This window comes from Triturus cristatus, chromosome 9, assembly GCF_964204655.1.
Source record: "Triturus cristatus chromosome 9, aTriCri1.1, whole genome shotgun sequence".
NCBI lineage: Eukaryota > Metazoa > Chordata > Amphibia > Caudata > Salamandridae > Triturus > Triturus cristatus.
The window spans coordinates 1,082,188,919-1,082,211,971 of NC_140592.1; positions in this window are offsets into that span (position 1 = coordinate 1,082,188,919).

Sequence of the window (23,053 nt, forward strand, 5' to 3'; positions counted from 1 at the left end):
TACAGTGCAATTCAAGGTGTCCCCCTTATCAATAATAAACAAATACCCTAACTCCCACTCCACAGGACAAGCAGGTAAACACCCCCATCCAAATTAGAACAGTGAGTCCTCAAGTGACTTCTTGCAGTTTGATTAGTCAAATGAGAGGGGGAAGATGGCCAATCCACTGCTCCTCCGATCCTCCCAGCTTCCACCCAGTACCAAAATCTTAGGAGACCACTACAGCGTCCTTCCCATAAGAACCCAATACCTTATCATTGGGTCAGGCACTTCATGCATCCCTCTGGGTCCCTTTTAGCTAGTGCTGCCCATCAGGTTCTAGTCGATGTTGTCCGCCATCTCCGGTGTTACGTCTGGGTGCACCACACTCAGTGCTTCCGACTCATTAAACCACTGTTCAGAGCCAGATTCTGCCGCTGCAACGCTGTCATCATGGGGGACAAGGTCGGTTCCCTTCCCGCTGATCAGCGCCACCACCTTTATTGCATTTCGCCGTTCTAGTTGCGGTTCCTCTTGTATGGGGGCAAAGGCCTCTCTCATGACCCATTGACTATGTAGGCATCGCTCCCACAGTGATTGTGTGCCAGGCTTTCATGGCGGTTCTAGTCCTTTATGTCTCTCCAGCCACTTCCAGGCCTCCTGCGGGGTTCGAAAGAATTCTGATCCAACTGCTGTAGTCACCTGCAGCCAGTCTGAGTATAGGAATGTGTATTTGTAGCTAAATTGGCGTAGTCTTTGTTTCACACCCTGGAAGGAGCTCCTTTGCTTCTGCATTTCCCTGGTGTGGTCTGGAGAAACTTGCACTGCTGAGTTGTCCACTGTTATGTCTCCCTTGTGGCACGCCTGGCCTGGATTTCAGGCTCATCCAGCTAAAGCTCCAGAGCTCCAGACTTCCAGGACTTGACCGAGGCCTCACAGAGAAGCAATCCAACAACATTACATCAAAATCAGTATAAAGGTAACATTTTGACCATGGTCTCCCGCGTAATGTATCCAACCAGGTCTCCATTGCTGTTGGCCTCAAACTTTGACTTTGACTTAAGCGTGACCATATGTCCCAAAGTGGTGCTATAGGATATTAAGCACTCAAAAGTTTTTATTCTTTAAAAATACATATCTCCGGTTCCCTACATTGGATTTTTGTCCTTCTGGTATCTATTCGCTCATAAAAATCTAACTTATTATTGTAAAGTGGAGCTGGGTTTTTATGGTGTGTTGTGTCTTACGTATTCAATGTATTGGTGATTTTAAATGCTTTACACACCGATCTCCTAAGTTACGCCTGCCTGCTCATTGCCAGCTACCAATGGTTGTTCAAGGGAATAATTTATTGAGACCTTAACGGACCCTCTTAAATGTATTTGTGGCCTTATTAGTAATGGTAAGTCATTACTCATCACTACTAATAAACCACTTTCAAACACATATTCTAAACATCATTTCTGTAGTTACTCCAATTATTGCAGAGCTATATCATAGTTTTTTTAAAATACATGTGTTATGTATGGCTCCCACTAAGCACCAATATTGTAACTACAATTTCAACAGTGCACCTGGCGAAATCCTTAAAAGTCCACTGGAAGCACACCAGGGTGGGGATTCTTGGTGGAGGTGGGCTCTGATAACCTGTAGCTTGCAGGAAGTCCATTCCGTAATCCTTCTTGAAACAAGGCAAAGTCCTTAGGACTGTAGAACCAGATTGTGCAGCAGGTGAAACCCTCAGGAAGCAGTCTATTGGGTACAGATCCAGATTCCAGCAGTACAGTCCTTCTTCTTCTTGTAGTTTCAGGCAGCAGATCTGAGGAACTATGCAGCTCTCCCATATTTGTTCACAGTCTCTGGGCATTAAACGGGGGCCATGCTGACCAATGGGATGCAGCCAGATATATGACGACTTCCGCCAATGTTCGGCCTATTCTTGTACCAGAAAGCACTATTCTCTCAAAATCCAAAAGCCTTTCTTCACGAAGGTTCTGTGGTTATTCTCCAGATGGATCTCCCTCCCTTTGCCTATTTCAGGGAGAGTCTCCCTAATCAAAATTTCAGTGCTCCCTCTTTTTAATTTCCTATTTTCTGCCATTCCCTGTGTATTAGCAACCTCCTTTTTAAAAAAGGTTGATGTTTTCATCTTTTATCTGGCAAAAAAAGCAGCTTGAATAGCACTTAGCACTTTATATGATACTTGTGAGATCGGAGGATTTGTTCTTCCTAATCTTAGAGATTTTTATTAAGGATGGCCATAGTGGGCATAGTGGGGCTACGTGGAGCAGCGCGTAGTGTGGCAAAATTGCATAGCCCCACTACGCGCTGCCCGCCTCCCGCCCGCCCTAATTTAAAAATAATTAAAATAAGTTTAAAAGTAAATATACACCTCTTACCTTAAGCACAGCATCCCGGGGCTCCCTCTTCTTGCTGATGGTAACTTCTTCACGCAAATGCGCATGCGCGGATGTCCGCGCATGCGCATTTCTCACGAGGAATACGCATGCGCGGGCGTCCGCGCATGCGCATTTGCACGAAGAAGTTACCGTCAGCAAGAAGTGGGAGCCCCGGGACGCCGCGCTGAAGGTAAGAGGTTTATATTTACCTTAACCTTATTTTAATTATTTTTAAATTAGGGCGGGCGGGAGGCGGGTGGCGGGCAGCTCTGCTTCGCTACGGTGTGTGCGTAGCGCTGCCTGCTTCGCCTACTTCGTAAATGGCGAAGCAGGCAGCGCTACGTGCACTCCGTGGGCGAAGTGGAGCATGACGCCCAGGGTTAATTTTTATGCCTATTTTGCACAATATTTATCTAGATTTAAATTAAATGCTCTTGGAGGTCTTTTCTTGCATAATTTCATGCCGTTTATTTTTAAGGAATTTAAAATCTTGGATGTGTTAAAAATAACCAAATTGCCAAAAAAGTATGGTACAAGAGCCTGAAGTGGCTCTTCAAGAAACAGAGTGATTTTTACAGCAAATACTCCATCCCTCAGGTACATGCGGCAACGTCTCTGGAGTCGATGAATACAGGTTTTAAGATAAAGATATCTTTGGAAATAGTTCAAAGGTGGGGGCAAGCGGGTTATCACACAGTGGGGGATTTCCTAAGGGGAGATAGATGGCAAACTCTTTGCGAAGTAAGACAGTGTACACAAGAGGATATCCTACTTGCCGGGTCTTTTAGCCGACTTAAGAAAGTTTTACAGGATCTAGACCTAGGATTAATCCTTATTACTAAGGAGGTGATATTAGCACTAAGTGATAGCGTGGCTTTGAAATGGCCTGGGAATGGAATAGAATCCTCTCTAATTGTAAGAACCCAAAGTCCACCCCAAAGGTGGTTAAAAAATGGAAGAAAGACGAAAGACTCGATATGACAGAAAAAACCTGGAAAGAGGTCAATATATTGAATTTATCGGATTTAAGAGGGCCCATTGACGAAGGATGCTCTTCTTTTCGAAATGGCTTTTATACAGATCCCCAGCCTTCTTAGTGCTTATCAATCCCACTGTCCCAGGTATTTGTCCCTGCTGCCTTAGACACTCCCCGGCACACAGGACTCATATGATTAGCCAGTGCTCATTAATACAGGGATTTTGGACCCAAATATGTTAGTATCTGGTTAATATTGGCAATGTTCATGTGGGTCCAACTATCTGGTTGACAGCCCTGGGGTTTGACCCTGGATTGGGCCTCTCTGACAAATGGGTAAAATAGTATATATCGCAACAGCCATCGCCCGATCCCTTCTACTCCAAAATTGGCGAAACCAGATAATTCCCTCATGGAAGGATTGGCTACAAAAGATGAGGCGAGTTAGAGTAAGCGAGCAACAATGTGCAATTCAGACTGGGGGAGTAAGTAAACTCGAGAAGCTCTGGGGAGAATATTTCCAACCGGAAGAAACTGGTGCAGTTTGAAAATGGATTAAAATAATTATGATGTCCCCTTGCTCTACTCGGGTGGCTTTTTAAAAAATATATCTGTGCCTTTTATGGGATTTTAAGGCAACTGCATTTTCAATGATAGTTTGGTTTATGAGAGGTGATGTAATGAGTATTAACTTTGTTTATCATATTTATTGGATTTATAGAATGATATTATATATGCATGGAAAAAAAATGGTATTTATTACTTATGTGGAAAGATACATTTAAGTCATGTGAATGATACTGTTATACCTGGATCTTAATAATTAAAAAAAGGAGAAAGTATTTCCTTTGGGGTTAGATCTAGCTAAGCCAACCCATGGGTGTGACTAAGTTTCACTAACACACCCCTTCCAATCCATTTACTAATCTAATTACTAATGTCGCTGTGTGGCTCGGGGTGCAGGATGTGCTGGTCCTAAACTGGCATTTTCCTTTTGAAGACCATTTTGGCTCCCCTACCCTCTTCCTGACTATTGGCTTCTGCAGGTAAAGTTCTCAACCTACAAGAAACCCACTGTCTTCTCTGACAGGACACTTCACACCTAATCAAGCAGCTCTAGCACAGCCTAGGAAAGGCTGGAAAATCCGGATAAGCAGCTGGAAAGCTGGATTTTGGCTCTCAGAAAAGAATGTTTAATAACTTATTTTCTATAATAGTCATTATAAATCTAACATTGGTAAGTTGTTGGATTTATATCCAAATTTAATTAGATACCTTGAAGTACATTTTTAGGTAGCTCCTGTCAATATTAATACTTAAATCAAACATCTCAAAGTTAGTCCTATGAGCCTTTCACTTCAATGGGGAAAATGGAATTGGCAGTGTTTCCCTAATTCACTAGGGCTTATAAAACATATTTTATAGTGTCCTTGTTTATAGTTGCAAGGAACCCTACCCCTGGGGCACCTAGGGGTGACCTTAGGGGTAACAAATGTAAGAACAAGATAGTTTGAGATTTTGAAAGTACCGTTAACTTCAACGTCGAATTTGCATATCCTTACATTTTAAAAGCAGCCTGCAAGGCAAGGCTAGCTTTTAAAATGACAGCAGGCAATACAGTAGTGCACACTCTATAAGTCTAGGCAAAGCACTACACTACGCTTGTGTAGTTTGCGAAGTTTGAGCTACTTCGCACTACGCAAATTGCACGCAGCACAGTGCAAACATGCGTAGCGTAGTGCAGCGGTCATTTTTTACTTGCTCGTGGTCCTCAACATCAAGTTGGCGACCGCGAGCAAGCAAAATTACATCCCGGCGAGACTTTTTCCACGTTCGCGATCAGCAACATCAAGTTGCCGATCGCGAGCGTAAAAAATAAACCTCCCGGCGAGCTTCTCAACGTGGGGAGGTCAAGTTTCTCATTGCGAGTGGTAGTGTATGCTCCCGATGAGAAACTACCAGTCCGCGTTGAGAAAGCTGCCGCTCGAGTAGAAATCTACTGAAGCGGTAGAAAACGACCGCTTCCACTGTGCAAGATGCAGTTTGCACAGTGCGGACAAGCATCCGGCACTGTGCAATCAGTGCGAACAGCATCTTGCACAGTGCACTACGCAGTTTGCGAAGCTACGCGTAACTCGCATAGTGCAAAGTGCATTTCGCGTAGCTACACATTGCGCTACTTCGCAAACTACGCCCAGGGTTAACACTCTAGTGCAGGAAGTCTAAAGGCCCTCTAAACCTACCTGCCCTAATATATACTAGGGACTTAAAGGCAGCTTGAACTCCCCTTGCCCTATTATATACTAGGGACTTACAGGGGTCTGTCATTGCCAACTATAAGTAAGGCTCCCGGTTTTCCATAAAAACTGATTTTTACATATAAATACAGAGAGAAAACGTTTTTTCTTTGTCTGTATTTATATGTAAAAACAGAAAAATACTGACAAACCAAATGCTCTTGCTGCCTCTGTGCTCCTCTCTAAAATATGTATCTAAGGAGCAGAGGAGCTGTAGAAAGTTTTAATAGTCAGTGCTTCAGTTTTTGGACAAATCAAAATTACTATGGAAAACATTTAGGAAACGCGAACGGCCCTTTAAAAATATATTTATTAATCAGTATTTATGCACAAAGTCTCTGCTCTCTGCCATGAAGTGATTGTACGGACCATTAAAATCATGGAAACCCCGTTAAGAAGTGCTAGTTCTGCCTCATTAAAAGGCCCGTAACACTTGCCCACTATGGATAGCTGAAGTCCTGTGACTTTTGAATTTCGGTATCTCTTGCTGCACCAGTGTTCACATCCAGCTCCCCTTGTATTTGGAAGGTGACCCATGTTAAGCTGGTGAAAAGGCCTCTCATCGCAGTGCTCATGCAAATACTTGTCTACAGACAGCAGCAGCCCTTTCACAAAGGCAAGATTCAAAACAAACAGGTACCTGCCAAAAGCTTTGTTCATGTTTTGGTTGTCAAGGGAGTAGTCTGTGTTCTAATGTCTGATAGCCTCCCAAAGTCTGGGCCCTGGAACTTCAAGACTCTCTGAATGTTTATGTCTTCAAGCAGACACTATGTGATGGCAGAGAAAATGCAAGTAAAGGAGGGAGTATTGCTTTCACTTTATGCCAGACAGCTGCGCAAACGAGACCTAATCAATAACACTAATTCATACACCTTTTCTTAGAGGACAGGCAAGACATCTGTTCCCAATAGGTAAAGAGCACATAGCATGGGCTCCAATTTTGAAAACAGTTACAACAACCTAGAACAACCAAGTGCATGTGTGCTTGTCTATTTAAATAAATATTGAAAAATACTAGCTGCATCGTCTTCTTTTGCTTGCGACAAAAATAAATGTGTATAAATACAGATAAAATGACCAAAAAATAAATATGGATAAGTACAGTCGGAAATGTTTAAAAAATAAATACCATTAAACCGGGAGCCCTAATTATAATTATACCTAACTGTGTACTTTTAATCAGAGCACAGGCCCTGGGTCTGGTTAGCAGAGCCCAGGGCCCCATCAGAGTCAGAAAACCAGCACCTAGTAGTCAAAATGGGGCCAAAAAGCGGGGGACACTGCAAACAGGTCTTGATTTCCCACAACATGTATAAGTTAATGCTTGGTTCAAAGTTCTCCAGAATGCCAGCCATGTTTGCACTGACTGTGCTTGTGTCCTGGAAGTACTTCTTTTACATCCAGTGACCAGATTCTGATACAATGTAACTTCATGGCTCTCTTCAATTAAGATTTGCGAGGTTCTCCCTCCCTCTCGTCTGTAACTGTTGGACCTCCTGCTGCAGACATATGGAAGGTAAGGAGTGGGATTTGTTGCAGTGATAAGTAATGTGTTGCTGCTATCTACGAGCTGCTGAGCATGCAGAGTGAAACAGTAAAGGTTGTTGCATTCCTGCCTTCCTGTGGGTGTCCTGGTTGAGCTGGCAAATTGGACTTAGAAGTATCCCTCAACTGCTGTTCCTTCAAAGAGAGATACATCTTGTTTTATTCGTGGTTTGCATAATTGAATATTTTTTGACCACTGAAAATCAATGCTATCCTCCTTTTCCAAGAGAAATAAAGTTTTGAAAGCACAAAACTGTTTATATATATTTCAATTTGTGCTCCTTCTGTCTCACCTTGCCCGAGGCAGTTGGATCGCTTGGTGCCGGCGGAGCGTGCCGGGCATGAAATTGCAAATAGTCCAAAGTAAAGCGATCATTCAGGAGATTAGTAACACTAGCAGTTGGTTTATTTTTTCAGTAACGCATTTCGCCTGACCTCGCAGGTTTGATTACACACATATATTTTCATTGGCTTGTGTCTTAAATGCTGCCTTCCGATTGGTTGTAGGCTTGTTAGCACCTCCTTATGACGGCCATGTCGTCATTTGTGTCCTACCATGGTTACTGGCCCCTTTACCGCACAGACTAATTTCTTCCCGTGCAGTCCACTGCCTTCTTGAATGCCCCCCGCCTGTTCATGCCTTGTCATTTGCAATGCAATAGGTCTCGCGTAAATGCGAGTCTTATTGCATTGCAAATGCTTTTTTTTTACTGTCCCCTGCTTTCCTGTTTTGAAATTTTGCTATGTATGAAACAGCGTCATGTTTAGCTTAAGAACTCGGAAGTTTCCCATCTAAAATATTGACATGCATGAGACCACACTCTCCAAACCACTGCATCAATAAATATTTCGAAATGTCAGAGCAGAAAATGAATAATATTTTCATTAAAACTGAAGTTTAGCTGTCAGCTACTGTCAACTGTTTGCCTTTCGTTTTCTATGGAGATGTGGTAGCCGTCCAATACGGCTGCACGTTTGTTGCATTTTGTCCTTCCGGGCCGCTGTACGTCACTGTCACATCTGCGGCTTGTTTACCAGAGGAAGTAGCTGGACCAGGCAGGCGGTTGTTGGCTTCATCACTGATGAAACTGGTTTGTGTTGGCTGTAGAGTGCATTGGCAATTCTGAGTCAGCGGGACTATTCAGGGGAAGCCAGAGCGGAGTGTTTCACAAAGCGAAGCCACGGTGTGTAGCTTCCTCCCCCAAACCAGCCTGCCTGGTGCTGTCCGGGTGTGGCCTGCATGAATCATTGGCTGCCTTTTGGCTCTCTGGCAGTCCAGCCGCACGAGAGTGGTGGTGGCGGGGGACTGCTAATAGTTGTTCTCTCTGGTGATGTAGGAAGTAACAGACCAGAAGGGGGACCATTGGAATGTGTGACATGGGTTAGCAGGAGAGTTACGCTGACAGGGTGTGATTTGCTGCACTGGGGATGCAGTAGTGCCAGGAGGTATTGATAGAGACTAGGTTGACCAACCGTCCGTAAATTTCACGGACAGTCCGTAATTTTGGCCATCTGTCCGTTGTCCGTGAAGGATTCTTTAACGGACGCCATTTGTCCGTAATTTTAACCGGGCACCGGTCGCACCACCCTAAAGCCGGCACAGCTTCCACCCACCTCCCTTCTTGACTCCGATGCTGTTGAGGTCGGGTGTAACAGACTCCGATGCAGCACCAAAGCTCAGATACCCAGCAGCCTTGGAGAGGCACAGCGGGATGGCAACCCTCACACCTTCCGCCCTTGATGAGCTGTTAAGAGGTGCTTGAAGGTGACTGAGAGGGAGGGGCTGCAGCTTCCGGAGCAGGGGCATCTATTCAGATGCAAACAGCCCTGAATGCTCATGTCTCTGCAATTTAGAGGGGCCTCACACATTCCCTTTCCGCCCAGGACCCCAAACATCCTAGAACCGGCCCTGATTACCTCGAGGCAGCACATGGTTCTCTTCACAGAGCTTAATTACTGTCACTAAATTGCAAGCAAACCTCAGTTCTTCAAACTTGCAGTCTATAATGTAATAAAATAAAGAAATGTCACAATCGCACCCACACTGATTAACAAAGTATGGAGGACAATCAGTTAAATCAGTTCTCTTGGAGTATCTCCTTTAAGTACTGTACATCACAGTGGGGGATGGCAAAACTAACATTTTGGAAAGAGAGCCTGTCTTCTCGTTGTCTTGTCCAGGAGGGGGTGAGGAGCCCTACCCCACCCTGGAAGAGACCAAGATGATACTAGAATACTGCATGCCCACCCCTGTGCCCACCCTGGTGGATCCTGTTCCCCCTCCTATGATGGCACCTGCCCCCTCCCAGTGATGGCTCCTGTCCCCTCATGTGGTGGCCCCTATCCCCCCGCCTGTGATGGATCCTGTCCTCCCTGTGGTGGATCCTGTCTCCGCCCTGGGTGGCTTCTGTCCCTGTCCTGGAATGGCTCCTGCAGGGAGGGTGAAGTTCTTGATGGGCCTCTTCTCAAAAATGCTCAGCTCAAAATTAATATGAAAAGGTGGGTATGTGAGTAAGTGAAGGGATGGGTGGATGGCTGGATGAATTAGTGAAAGGGTGAATGGATGAATGAAAGATTTAATAGATGGATAATGAGAGAGAATGGATGGATTGATGAGTGAGTGGGAGGATAGATGAGAGAAAAGGTAAATAGCTGGATGTATGGATGGAAGGGTAGCTGGATGGGTAAAAGGGTGGATGGATGAGTGAAAGGATGGATGAGTGAAAAGGTGGATGATGAGTGAGTGAGTGGGTGGATGGATGAGTGAGTGAAAGGGAGGGTAGATGGACAAAAGGATGAATAGATGAGTGAAGGAGTGAAAGGATAAATGGATGAGAGAAAGGATGGTTGAGTGATAGGGTCAATGGATAGATTCATGAGTGGATGAGTAGATGGATGCGAGGGTGGATGGAAGGAAGGAAGGATGGCTAAGTGAAAGGGTCGATGGAGAGAGAAAGGAAGGATGGATGGATGACTGAAAGGGTGGATGGGTGGAAGGATGAGTGACTGGGTGGATGGATGGATGAGTAAGTGAAAGGATGGCTGGATGGGTGAAAGGGTAAATGGCTGGATGGATGAGTGAATGGATGGATGGGTAGAAGAGTGGATGGATGAGTGTACAGATGGATAGGGTGAAAGGGTGGATGGATGGAAGGATAATGGATAGATGAGTGAAAGGATAAATGAAGGGATGGATGAGTGAAATGATAGATGGAAGGATACATGATGGATAGGTTGGCAAATGGTTGAATATGTTTGGATATGGCTGGGCTTACTTATATACTATTGCGCAGCCTCCTCTGATGTGTCTGTAAAACGTACCTATTGTCCTGAAGTTTTTTCCTGAATTTTGACCTCCTGTCCTGAATTTGTGTCCTAAATTTTGACCCTTTGTCCTGAATTTTTACACTCACCGTCCTGAATTTGCACCAATGCCAGTTGGTCACCCTACTAGAGACCGGTGTCCTGATACAGCAAGAAAGACTGACTTTGAGAGGTGATGAAGGAGGCGGCACAGGAAATAGAGCAGGGGAAATGAAGTGGCGGAGATGAAATGCATCTTGAAGGGATTGGAGGCGTGTATTGTTTGGAGCAGAGTGGAAAATTGGGCGTGTCTTATCTCCTCAGTACCGCCCTCAGTCCAGTGCTAGTAAGTATGCAAAGCACTTAGTATCTGGGAATAACAAGCATTTGCAATGCAATAGGGCTCAAAATAGCGAGATTTTAAACCATTGGCATTTTAAATGACAATGCCTTTTGTTTGTGTTTAAAAAATCTGTAATAATGAAAGTCATTGTCATTTACAATAACAATAGGTTCAAGTTTCTAAAAGGCCAGACCTATTGGATTGCAAATGGTTGACTAAGTTGGTTTTAGCGTGATGCAGCCTCAGAAATTGCTTCTGCTATTCCACCGACATGTCTCATGGGTGAATGGTGCAGCGTTGGCCGGACCGCCCACCTCCACCTTGCCAGTAGCTTAGATTTTGCCTGTCGGTTCATATTTCCGGCAGCAGCAGCCACATGCAAAACCTCTGTAACCCCGTATACGTTTGCATCAGCAATAGTGAGGTGTTAGCAGTTATCTTTGTTGCACAGGGCTAATTCTGTTCAGTTTGTACAGCTGTATGTGAGCTGGAGGACACAGTAGTTAACTCAGATGTTGTATTAACTCATTGTTCATTTATTTTAACTTATCGGTGTACTTAACTATGTTTTGGCATGCATTATTCATACGTTGACATGTGAGAGTACATCTGAAGCATTCAGATTTAATTTGTGTGTTAATTGTATGAATAATGTTGGGATTGGAAATCACCCATGCTCTCTGGCTCGCATCCTGTCTTAGTAAAACTTGCGCTTCTTTTCTACGTGGTCTACGTATTATTGTAAATTACATGTTTTACAATTATTTATTAGACGTAACGGGTGTTTCTGTGGATGGTGTGGATCCTGAAGTCATTACTTCTAAGAACATAATGAAAACTGAAATAAATAAACCTATATTGGTTTGTGGGAGCTTGTTTTGAATGATTACCATTCAAAGATGGCCATGAGCTTTGCTGCCGCTGCTGATAGCATTGCAGGCACACTACTTATTCGACTCTGTCAGCCTACCGGTGGGGTCGGCATGCACTCCACCACCAGCAAGGGGTGTTTTTAGGAGACGGTGTGTTTTTCTTCTGTGCTTGGGAATCCAACTTGCCCATATGCTGCAGGAAGGAGAAGGAAGCACTGCAAGGTCTAGCAGGGAACTAGTGTATGCTGGAGGCTCAGGTACAAAACAGAAGCATTGCAGCTGCAGCGCTCCAAGAAAGCAGTTATAAGACCGCGGGGACTGACACTGTCCTTCATGTAGCATGGCTGTACCTAGAAGACAGTTCTTGCGCACAAAGTACTGTTTCTGTGGGAATAAACCCACTGGCTTTTAAGAAAAAATCAAATAATTGAACCTCATGGTCCTTTCCATTACCCTGTTCCTTAACCGGGACACGTTGGAGATTGTGGCTTTGTTTCAACTCTAGTCACTGCAATTCATTTTAGGGTGTTGGATTGTTTTAGACTCTCTGCACCTCCCAAACACAGCCAAAACTCTCTAATGTTCTATGTCGTAACCCAGGCACTCCGTATTCCTCATGCCGCTGCAACCTCTTCATTCCCCTATTATCGGAGCGCCTCGTTAGGCCAACTAATGGCTTCTAAGAGCCTTCATCCCCCACTTGGCATAGCTATTACCTCCTTCTGTGATCTAGTGAGCTCCCATTTTTAGGTCTCGCTGGCGTTGCAGCGCGAAGCGCTGCCGCCAACGAGACTATTGTTGCCGTGTTTACTCCCAAGGGAGACAGACCTGGGCACGAGCCGATTCTGGTCTGGGCACGAGCCGATTCTGGTCTGTGAACGCGCTTCACAGTGGAACAGCTTGTGCGCGTTAATTGCAGTTGAGTGCTCGTCTCCGGAAGACGTGCTGCGCCGATTCTTGTATGGGCACGAGCCGATTCTGGTCTGTGAATGCGCTTCACAGTGGAACAGCTTGTGCGCGTTAATTCCAGTTGAGTGCTCGTCTCCGGAAGACGTGCTGCGCATTAATTATAGTTGAGTGCTCCAGCAGCCTGGGGCGCCTGTCAACATGCTGTGCTAATGATTACTGTGGGGTCTCATGCTGTGGTAATTCTCACTTTCTGTGTTGTGATCGGGAGCAGGAATATTACTGGCACCACCGCCACGCCTTCATTAGTCATAAAAGCTGCATGGCAAGCGATAATTAGGGCGGCATGTTTTAGGACAATTTTAGCAATTACTTTGTTTACTTAGTGCTATTAGTGATATCTTTCGTGCATCCAATGCTCTATTTAAACGTGCAGCACTGAACATTTTCAAAGAAGGCGAATCAGCGACATTCATTGGAGACACAACCTATTTGAAGACGCTTGTTTTCCTGGGGTAAGTTCTGTGAACTGTTTAGTTTGTTTACTTTATTATAGTATAACTGGCAGGGTTGGCTAAATTATGCGAGAAAAGGAAAAATATGTAGGAGATGATGGTATGAGGCAAGTGTGGCAAATGTATAATTATGCGTACACCATATAAAAGAAAGTTGCAAAATGTCCGGTGTTGGGCGGATGGGTTCACTGTGCTGTTGCGTCGCCTGTAGGTGTGGTTATTAGTGCATGGGACTAGCTGGTGACATGTCCTTGTACTGTTACTTGCCTTTGCACTTGTTTTTTTTGCATATATATATATAGCACAAACTCGACCCGAAGTTTATTGGAGCCCTTTACACGAGCACCGTATTTACATTACACATTCAGGCACGGGGAGATTAAGTGATTTGCCCAGAATCACAGGATGTTGATGCGACCTCAGGGCTCAAACTCTGGTTTCCAGCACCAAAGTCGGCAGTTTAGCCGACGGACCACATCCTCGCCCTTGCCCTGCTGATTTTCAGGGACGGCTGCTCTGTCTTCACAAGGGTCGGGCGAACTATGACTCCGCTGCCTGACCTGGAACAGATCTGTTAGGTGTTTGTATTTATTTTTTTGTTTTTTTTATTTAGCGCAAACTCAATCCGTAGGTATTGGAGCACTTTACATGTATACCACATCCATTATAGAAGGACACATTCATGTTTGGTAGGTACGTGGATATTAAGTTATTCATAAACGGCGGAGCCAAGGCTGGTCTCTCTACCTCTGTGACACCGGTTGCTGCTCGCTGCTCGTGTATAGCTGGTTTTCCAAGTTATCTGGCGAATACAAAAGCGGGCTTTGCTGTGTTTCTGTTTAAAGGCTACACATAAGGGGCTCAACTGATCGAATTGTAACCAGCTGTCCAACATAATACCGGCAGAAGGGCTGAGTGAGACGTACACTTGTAAGGGGCAGAGGTTACACTCCCGGCAAGTCTGCCTCAGCCTTCATTCTTCCGAGGTGGATCAATTGAATACCATTGATTGGGTAGTAGTTATATCTGTTAACCGAGCGTAGAAATGGAGCAAATTTAATACGGAGGGCTATTTGAAAAGTATAATTTTTTTCCAATGTGCCAGATGAATTTGTCTTTATGTTCTTGGGACTTATAAGAATCTTGTAGTGTGTACATCAGGCGGGTCATGTGTCTTTGGAAAACTAGCACCTTTTTGTGATATTGTAGTTGCATGATAGTTTCACATTATAATAGTGGGGGCTCGGATGTCAAACCTCCTTTACGGGTGTTGGTCCTTGCCAGCAGTCATCACCTACTGCCAAAGACCTGCTTTTTAAAATGTATATCACCTGTCCACATCCTTCCCCTTCCGGTACCCCCCTCACTAGTGCCCTTTCTCCCTTTCGTTTTCACCCTTCCAGCCTCTCTTCCCCGTTCTCTCTTGGTCCGCCATTTCTCTCCATGCCCCCATTTCTCTCTCCCTGTGCCCCCTTTCTCTCCCTCCCTGTACCCCCCTTACTCTCCATTCCATTTTCCCGTGACCCATAGCTTTGGCTGCAGGTGAGTTGGCAAAACTTCTGTGAGAGAAGTGTCTCTAGATTAGGTGGCACGTGCCCCTGCTGGGACCATGGTCAGGCGTTTGTCTGTTACACAGAAAACCACGTCTCCGTTAAACTGCAGTTTGAGAGTATTTTTGGTTATTGTGTTTATTTACTGTACCAAATGAATCATGGTGGAACCAGGAATCTTATGCCAGAGCATCCCAGGAATCCAAAAAGTAAAACTGAAAAAACACATTTTGGAGAAAAATCATGTGATGTTGCAGAAATCGCTTCATCTCTTAGTGGTGTTTAATGTAGGTTCATTTACAAACCCCAGCCATCATATAAGGTCTCTGGAATGCCTTAGACCTGGCAGAGTCTATTGATGCCCATGAGCAACAGTAAAGAGCATGTTCACCACTGAAGAGAGTGACCACTTCACCATTCATCCCTTTGTGCCTGCAAACAGAGTTGAATACTTCACCTTTCACCACTTTGCATCTGCAAATAGAGCTGACCACTTCACCAGCTGAACAACATTTGCACAAGCGTCGCTGACACCCCGTACTACAGATTTTTTTATTGCATATGATGCCCCAATCACTTCAAGTACATTTTGTTGTGATCGGTAGTCCCTGTCCCCTGCTATACATTCCATCATAAATTTTTAGATCCTGATTTTTGTATTTTTATTCATCCATTCACACTCCTTTACGTTAAAATAGCCATAGCATTACTGTACAGTTGCTAGAATAGCTTATAATATGGTATAGTGTGTAATTTTTAAATAATCACTCCACTGCAAACAAAAACATTGATAAAAAACATTGCCATTTACAATGCCAGTAGCTCCAACTGCAATAAATACGAGACCTATTGCATTGCAAATGCTTGTTCTTTCCGAGTTTATCGCTGTAAAGCTGATTAGACATTTAGGTTATTGTACTTTTCATTCTACCTTTCGAGCCAACACAATCCTTTTGTTTTTCAGATATCGGGCCGGGCTGGTGAACAGATGATTTCACCCTGCAGACACAAACTTTTAACCCATCTCTCTTGTCATTGTTCCCGCCTTGCATTTTATAATGGCCTAGTAAATTTAACCTGGTTTTGGTCTTTGCTGCAGCCTTGCATTTTATAATGACCTAATAAATCGACCCTGGTTTTGTCGTTTCATTTTTTTGGCTCTTAAAAAAAACAGCATAGTCATTTTAGAGCACTGTTTCCCTTCCCCGCATCCCTGTGGATCTGCTACTGCCCCCAAGCTGCACTGTGCTGCATGGCTAAATACTTTTAAGACCCCAAAGGCGAGACTGGTTGCATTGCAAATGCTTGTTATAATTTACTGCTGCTCCTGGTGGGGCTCTCTTCATGTAACATCTTACCTGAATAAGTATACTCAAAGAACCTACATGAATGGATTACTTTTATTTACAACACTCTCATTGTGGAATTTTCCATGAAAATATAAGAGAAGTGCTCAGTTCTTATCATTATGCAGATTTGAATCGGCGCCTCACCAAGATAAATAGCCTGTCATACTAAAACAAAAGGAACAGACGGAAATGATTTCAGATGTCACCTTGATGCACTTCAGAGTAAAAAGAAAATATAAGCTGTTATTAAATGTTCCAAAGAGCATCTCAAAGAGGCTGACAACATGAAACCTGTGTCCTCCAAAGTCATCCAACAAATGCGTCAGTCTTGCTCTTAGAAGAGGGCTGCAGTCAGGCTCATAAAAGCTTACTTACACAAAGGCGCCATAAATTCTCTTTTTTTTCTCATTAGTGAACGAAGTATTGCTAAAATATAACAAACCCCGGCCACTGGAATATAGGATTTGAATGTAGAAATGATTTTGCATTTATTGAACTTGTACTCCCTTCAACGTTGGACAACATGTATGATGAATCACTCAAAGATTACACCTGTCCGTTGCCTTTTTGCAATGTTATTTGAATGTAAAGAATGATTGAGTTGTGATGTACTAAGATATGTCGTGAAGAAATCCATGTTTTTTGCACACCACCTTTGTACTGCAAACATCTTCGCAACACAACATTTCCTTTCACAGGGAGTCACAAAAAGTCCTGCCTCTCCAATATTTATGCAACTAGAGTCATTTTGTAAGAGAGACAGCTAACCTCCCTATGTGAATACCAACATTTGTTTAGCAGCATCTATCTCAATGTAAGGAACATGGAATGCTTGGTATTCAGTGGGTGGCATAGGAGGGAGCCTGCAATGGACTCCTGGACTGCTGTCTGTAGAAAGCCACCAGTCACAAGGTAGAGGCGAACAGCTTCTAAAATATGAATACCTTTTGGAAATACAAAACGTTTGGGAGCTGGTGAGATGGCAAAGGTTTGTGACCACAAATGCAATTGCAAAGCATTGATACTTTATATAGCGAATTACAATGGAGAAAGAGAACGCCCATTACCACATCCCCATTGCTCAGTGACTCAGTAGCACTCAAAATGCACTTTGCACGTGAGAAATGCATTTCCAACTCACAAGTTATCTTTTCAACATTGCAACCTGCATTTTAGCGTCGTAAAATCTGTGTTTTTTTTAATTACAGACTATGCAACCGTAAAAAAGATTTGTTCATGGGACCAATATTTATTTTCTATGTAAAAAATCAATTTGAGCCACTCTGCACATCAGCAATGTCTTTGCTGTAGCAGCTGGATAGCTGCACATCAGCAATTTCTTTGCAGTGGTAGCTGAACAGCTGTGAGAATCCGAGAGGGTAGACAATGGTTTGGGAAGTATCTGTGAATGAAACCACTCCACAGTCTATTGTTGCAAGGCCTTACTTAGGAGGTGTAAATAACCGTCCTTGACTGTAACACAACTCATTTACCCACTGGCTATCATCACTGTGAATGATGTCTGGAGTGTGTTTAATTTGTGTGCCTTTGGGCCTTCTGTTATGAAATTTTCCTCTGAAAACAAGGCCTCTATTATTCGCTCCATAGGAAATATATTGATATGATCTAAATCTTCATCTGAAATGTCAAAACCGAGATAAGACATCAGCCGTACTGTGCTGGCACCCCAATTGAAATTGTATTACATAATCGTAATCAGAGAAAAACTACACTGTAACTACCACATCGACAAAGCCCGAGCAGACCCAAGGAATTTCAGATTTCTATGATCCGCAATCACTGTGCGCATAGTGCCTAACACGTAATGTCTCCATTCTTCAAAATCCATGTTTATAGGGAAACAACCTTTCAGTCATTACATCGCACTACCTTTACAACACAGTCATTACAACACAACATACTTTACATCGCATGTCATTACAACGCAGCCATTACATCGCATGTCACTACAACACATGTCATTACAAAGCATGTCACTGCAACGCATGTCACTACAATGCAGGCATTACATCGCATGTCATTACAACGCATACCATTACAATGCATAGTACCCCTACACTATCCAACACTTAAACTACTGTTGCAGTCACTGGAGTTAGAATGGTACTTTGTACCCCAACACTATCCAACACTTACCCTACTGTTGCATTCACTGGAGTTAGAATAGTAATTTCTATCCAACACTTACCTTAAATGCAATGTAATGGTATGCATTGTAATGGTATAATGCGATGTAAATGCAGTTTCTAAAAATGCGTTGTGATGGCAAGCGATGCAAAATAATGCGTTGTAATGGATGTTGCGATTTAAAAACTGCGTTGTAAAGGCATGTGTTGTAAATGTTTGCGTGGTAACATCACACATTAATTTTCATGGCCAGTAAATCTCTGTCCTCTACAGAGTAATTACCTTCTGCTGCAATTAACTTGTGTGACTAATACTCTACAGAATGGAGCACACCTATCGCCACCTACGAGGCATCTGCTTCAACTATGAAAGGTTGAGTAGAGTCTGGGAGTCTTAAGATGGGTGCACTTATAAAAGCATCTTTCAGTTTCTGAAAAGCCTGCTCTGCTGCCTCATTTCAAAGGAAAGCCACTTATTTTTTCAATAACTTCATAATATAGGCCACCAAGGTAGAAATAGTACCATAAAACATCTATAAAAAATGAGAAAACCAATAGGCTTTGTGCTTCCTTCACTAATTTTGGGGTCTTCCATTGTATAATTACTGAGTCCTTTTGAGGATCCATACTACCCCCTTCTGCAGACAAAATACATTTAGGCTATCCTGTTTTAGGTTTAAACCTATATTAACAAATAAAACCCCACCGAAAGGAACGTAGCCCTCAAACATATTAACACTGAAAAGAACCTTTGCAACCACAAACTAAATGGCATTGAAAGAAAAGAAAAGCTGAGTGAAAGAGTAATTTTTATTTCTTTCTGAAGGGGCCAATACATTGTAACTTTGTTGTACAACATTATTCTGCTTGAGTTTCGTTGTTTATGGATGTCAATAAAATGTTGTTTCTTTTTCCTTTTTTAGCTTTGTGGTCTTTGGTCAAAATTGCAGGGCCTAGAAGCATGTTTTAGGTCTTATTTAGTTATTTTATGAACTTTAGAGAATCAGGCACTTTCAAAATCATATTTGATATTTTGGCTACTTTTGATTCTTTAACTGATAGGTAAAATGGCTGGTTTCAGAAGAATCTTTCCCAGTATGTACCGTCAGAATTTCCCACAGACAGAGAATGGGTGAACGCCTTTGATACATTGGCCCCTTTTCTAGTGAGTCAGTTTTGATAGTAGATGGATTGCCAAACACCTCAGGCTTTAAACATTTGATGCAAGGTGTAGTGACGAGTATATGTGAAAAGATGCTGTCACCAAGCATCTGGGATACTGGTGAAAACATGACACCAGACGTTGGTAAAACATGGTTCACGGTGTCATAGGAATGCTGCTACAAAAGTTCTTAGCTAGTTCAACAAAGATTGGAGTGATACGGTTTGTATTTGCAGTAATTAGCTACGTATGTGAACACTTTTTGTGATGACCTCTCAAAATCCATACCTGAGCTGTAGTGCTTCCCTGTAAGAGGTCTTTGACATTTGCTAGATGGTATGCTGGCAGCGTCTTTACAGTCTTCAGAGTTAAGGAAGAATGCTATTGACTTTGTAGTCCATTCTGGTGCACTGTTTCATTATGCAGGGGATCTAAATAGCAATTATTTCTAATTTTGTCCTTTATGTGGCATCAAAGAAAGAGTCATCCCAACTGTGTCATTTAGCTGGTGGTTCTAAGTCCTAGAGGCCATGAATGCTATATTATCCATGTGGCAACAGTTTACAGAACTTGTGCTTAGTGATGATGCCAAATTAGTAGAGATGAACAATGGTACTAGGGAGGCCACTTAGGTCCTCGGGTTGCCTAGGCTACAGTTACTTAAATATGCATAGGTCAAGGGAGCAGCAAAAATAATAAACAAGTACCTGCTGTGCAGTATAGGACGGTACACAAGGTTGAAATGATCTCACATGTATTAACGGCATAAATGGAGAATCACTTGTTTACAAGGTGTAGTGGTTATGCCAAAGACAAGAAATATGAGGATCTTTGGGCGCATATTGATAGTGGTGTGAAAAAGTACAGTCTTCTGCATTCTCAGATTTTACAGGAAAACATGACTGCTGTAGTAAAAAACACTAAAGACTGAAAACACCCTTGTCTGAAAAGTCTTCAGCCTAATTGGTATAGATTTGAATCACCCCTTGAGAAGAGGCTGGGTGACACTTTTAGTGACTTTGGCACTGCAACATGTTCCATGTGAGAATGCTTGCTACTTGGTAAGGAAAGAAATGTTGAGGTGCAATTCAGGACATCTTATTTGACAGTGCATGAGAAATGGTTTGCAATAATGCATACAAAATGTCTCGTAACCAATCATGGCATTTGAAGTCAATGAAGCCTCACTGAGGTACTCTGCACAAGTTTCAATAACTGAGAGGATATGTTCTCAGATCAAAGCATATGTTGCAGAACCTGCCTCAGAGAAACGCAATCATCAGGTGCACCAGTATTGGCATGGAAAGCTATGTCAGGGGCCAGATTTAGCAAATTGTGTACTGACTGCTGTGGCATTGCCCATCTCAAGTGCCAATGCTAAGAGGGCCTTTTCACAGATAAACATTTACATGGGAAAGAAAGTGTGAGTGTGCATGACCAAAGACTCACTGAAGAAGTATTGTATGGTGAACTACAGTAAGTTTGATTTGTAAAAATGTATTTGGACCTCATATACACTGCACATACACTGTCCCTATACCATGCAATATCAGTGCAGAAAGCAATCAAAAAGAAAAGCTAAATGTTCGGTAAACACTGGAAAAACACTGTTTTTGTGGTTTTTAATGGAGCAAAAATGTGTAACTACTGTTTTTTAAAGTATTGAAATCACTCGAAAAACACAATAATTTACTCAAAATATAAACTGAAAGCAAGAAAGACTAAATATATTCCAAAAAGGAGACCTTAGGAATATCCAATTCATACTAACTAGTTTTTTTCACGTAATTGATGTAGGATGGCCCTTTCATGATTTTTATGTTCAGACATAGAGGATGAGTATACCAAGATATAATCTATATGATAAAGCACAAACATCCAGAAACACTTATACTACCTCATTTATAAAGACATTGAAAGGCAGCAGGGGTGTTATACAGTCCAAAAGGCATCACCAAATATTTGTACAAGCTGAAATTATTTTGAAACACTGTCTTTCACTCATTTCAGTCTCTATTGTGTACCAAGTGGTATGCCCCTCTCAAGTCCAACTTGGTGAAAACCTTGGCATTCTTAGCCTGATCTAGGAGGGTAGGAATTAAAGGCACAGGATATAGATATTTTACCTCGATCAGGGCTCTAAAGTCGATGCAGACTTGCAAATCACCTCCCTTTTTCGCACCAATAATAGTGTAATGAGGCAAGTGATCTAGCTGGTCTGAAGAAGCCTATGCATAGCATTTCATCAATGTAGTCTTTCAAATACTGGGTCTCTTTCCCTGCTAAAGCATAAATCCTACTACAAGGAATGCATGCCCCAAGGAGGAGATCTATTTGACAGTCATATGGTCTATGTTGAGGGGGAGTAGTAGCCTTCTTTTTATCAAAAACATCTGCTAGATCTTGATCACAAGGTTGAATAATGAAAACGGACTCTTCAACCATAACTGCTACCATATTTCCATCATCAGTAATAGATCCCACATCAAGACAACATGTCTTACAAAAGGTACAACAAAAGGTAAGAGAACTTATTTCCCAGACAAAATCTGGGTTCTAAATTTCCAGCCAAGGAAATTTCAAACCACCTGAAACTGTGGAGCTTGAATTAGATCAAACCGTATTCTTGTTCTATGTTTAGTCTCTAAATCCATCCACACATCAACTGTATGTGTGGGTAAGAGGAAAATACTACAATTCACTAGCGCCAATAGTTTTGACTTTTTCAACCACCTTTTTTGGCATCAATGGTATAGCATATTGGGCCGCTAAAGTCATGTATCAATCAATAGCTGAAAATTCACTGACCCACCCTTCCAAGTCATCTTAGCTGTTACCAAAAAATGATGGTGAAAAAGCACAACAGTTATTTGTGCCAGGGTTCATGAAGCTGAATGACAAGGAGGACCTGAAACTCATGCCTCACAAGGTCTCAGGTCTTCAAGTTTTCCAACAGCCGTTTTCTTTTGGATTTCAAAGAACATTTGCGTAAAATTCCCACAATATAAACTAAGCTTCAAGTCATGTCTTCTTTGCACTTCCTCTTCATTTAATCAACCTTTTGTACTTCCTAGTTCCATGTGCCCAGGGTTGTCTATCTTTCCTGATTCTGTCCTTTTTTCTGTAAAACACAAGCTTGGTACCTGACCTTCCTTTGTCCCAACAGCGTTCACAAAGACATTGATCCAATTTTACTACCAAATCAATTAAGTCACTACAGTTCTCAGGAGGGTTAACATCTTGGTCCATCAGATCATTTAACTCATCTTTGAGTCCACTATAGAACACAGAGCCTCTTTTATTTTCAGGCCAACCTGACTCAGCCACAAATAGATTACACGTAGTTATATAAGACAGAATGTCTTTACTACCCTTTTGTAAATTGAGTAATCTGTATCTACAGATTGTATGAAGGAATGCCAATCAAACAACTTCTTTAATTCTGTCTTAAAGGTGTTGTAGTTGTAAAACAGAGGGTCATCCCTTTCTACTAATTGAATGAACCAGGTAGCAGCTGTACCAACCAGATAGGATAAAGCAAACACAGCCTCTGATTTCTCTTTGGGAAAACAAGCCAGCTTAAACATGAAGTGTAACTGACACTGGTTTAAAAAGTGTAACATTTTGTTGAATCCTCTGTGAATCGTGCAGGGGAAGCTAATGGTATAATATGGGTGGGAGTAACATATAGAAAAGAACCCTCTGAAGAC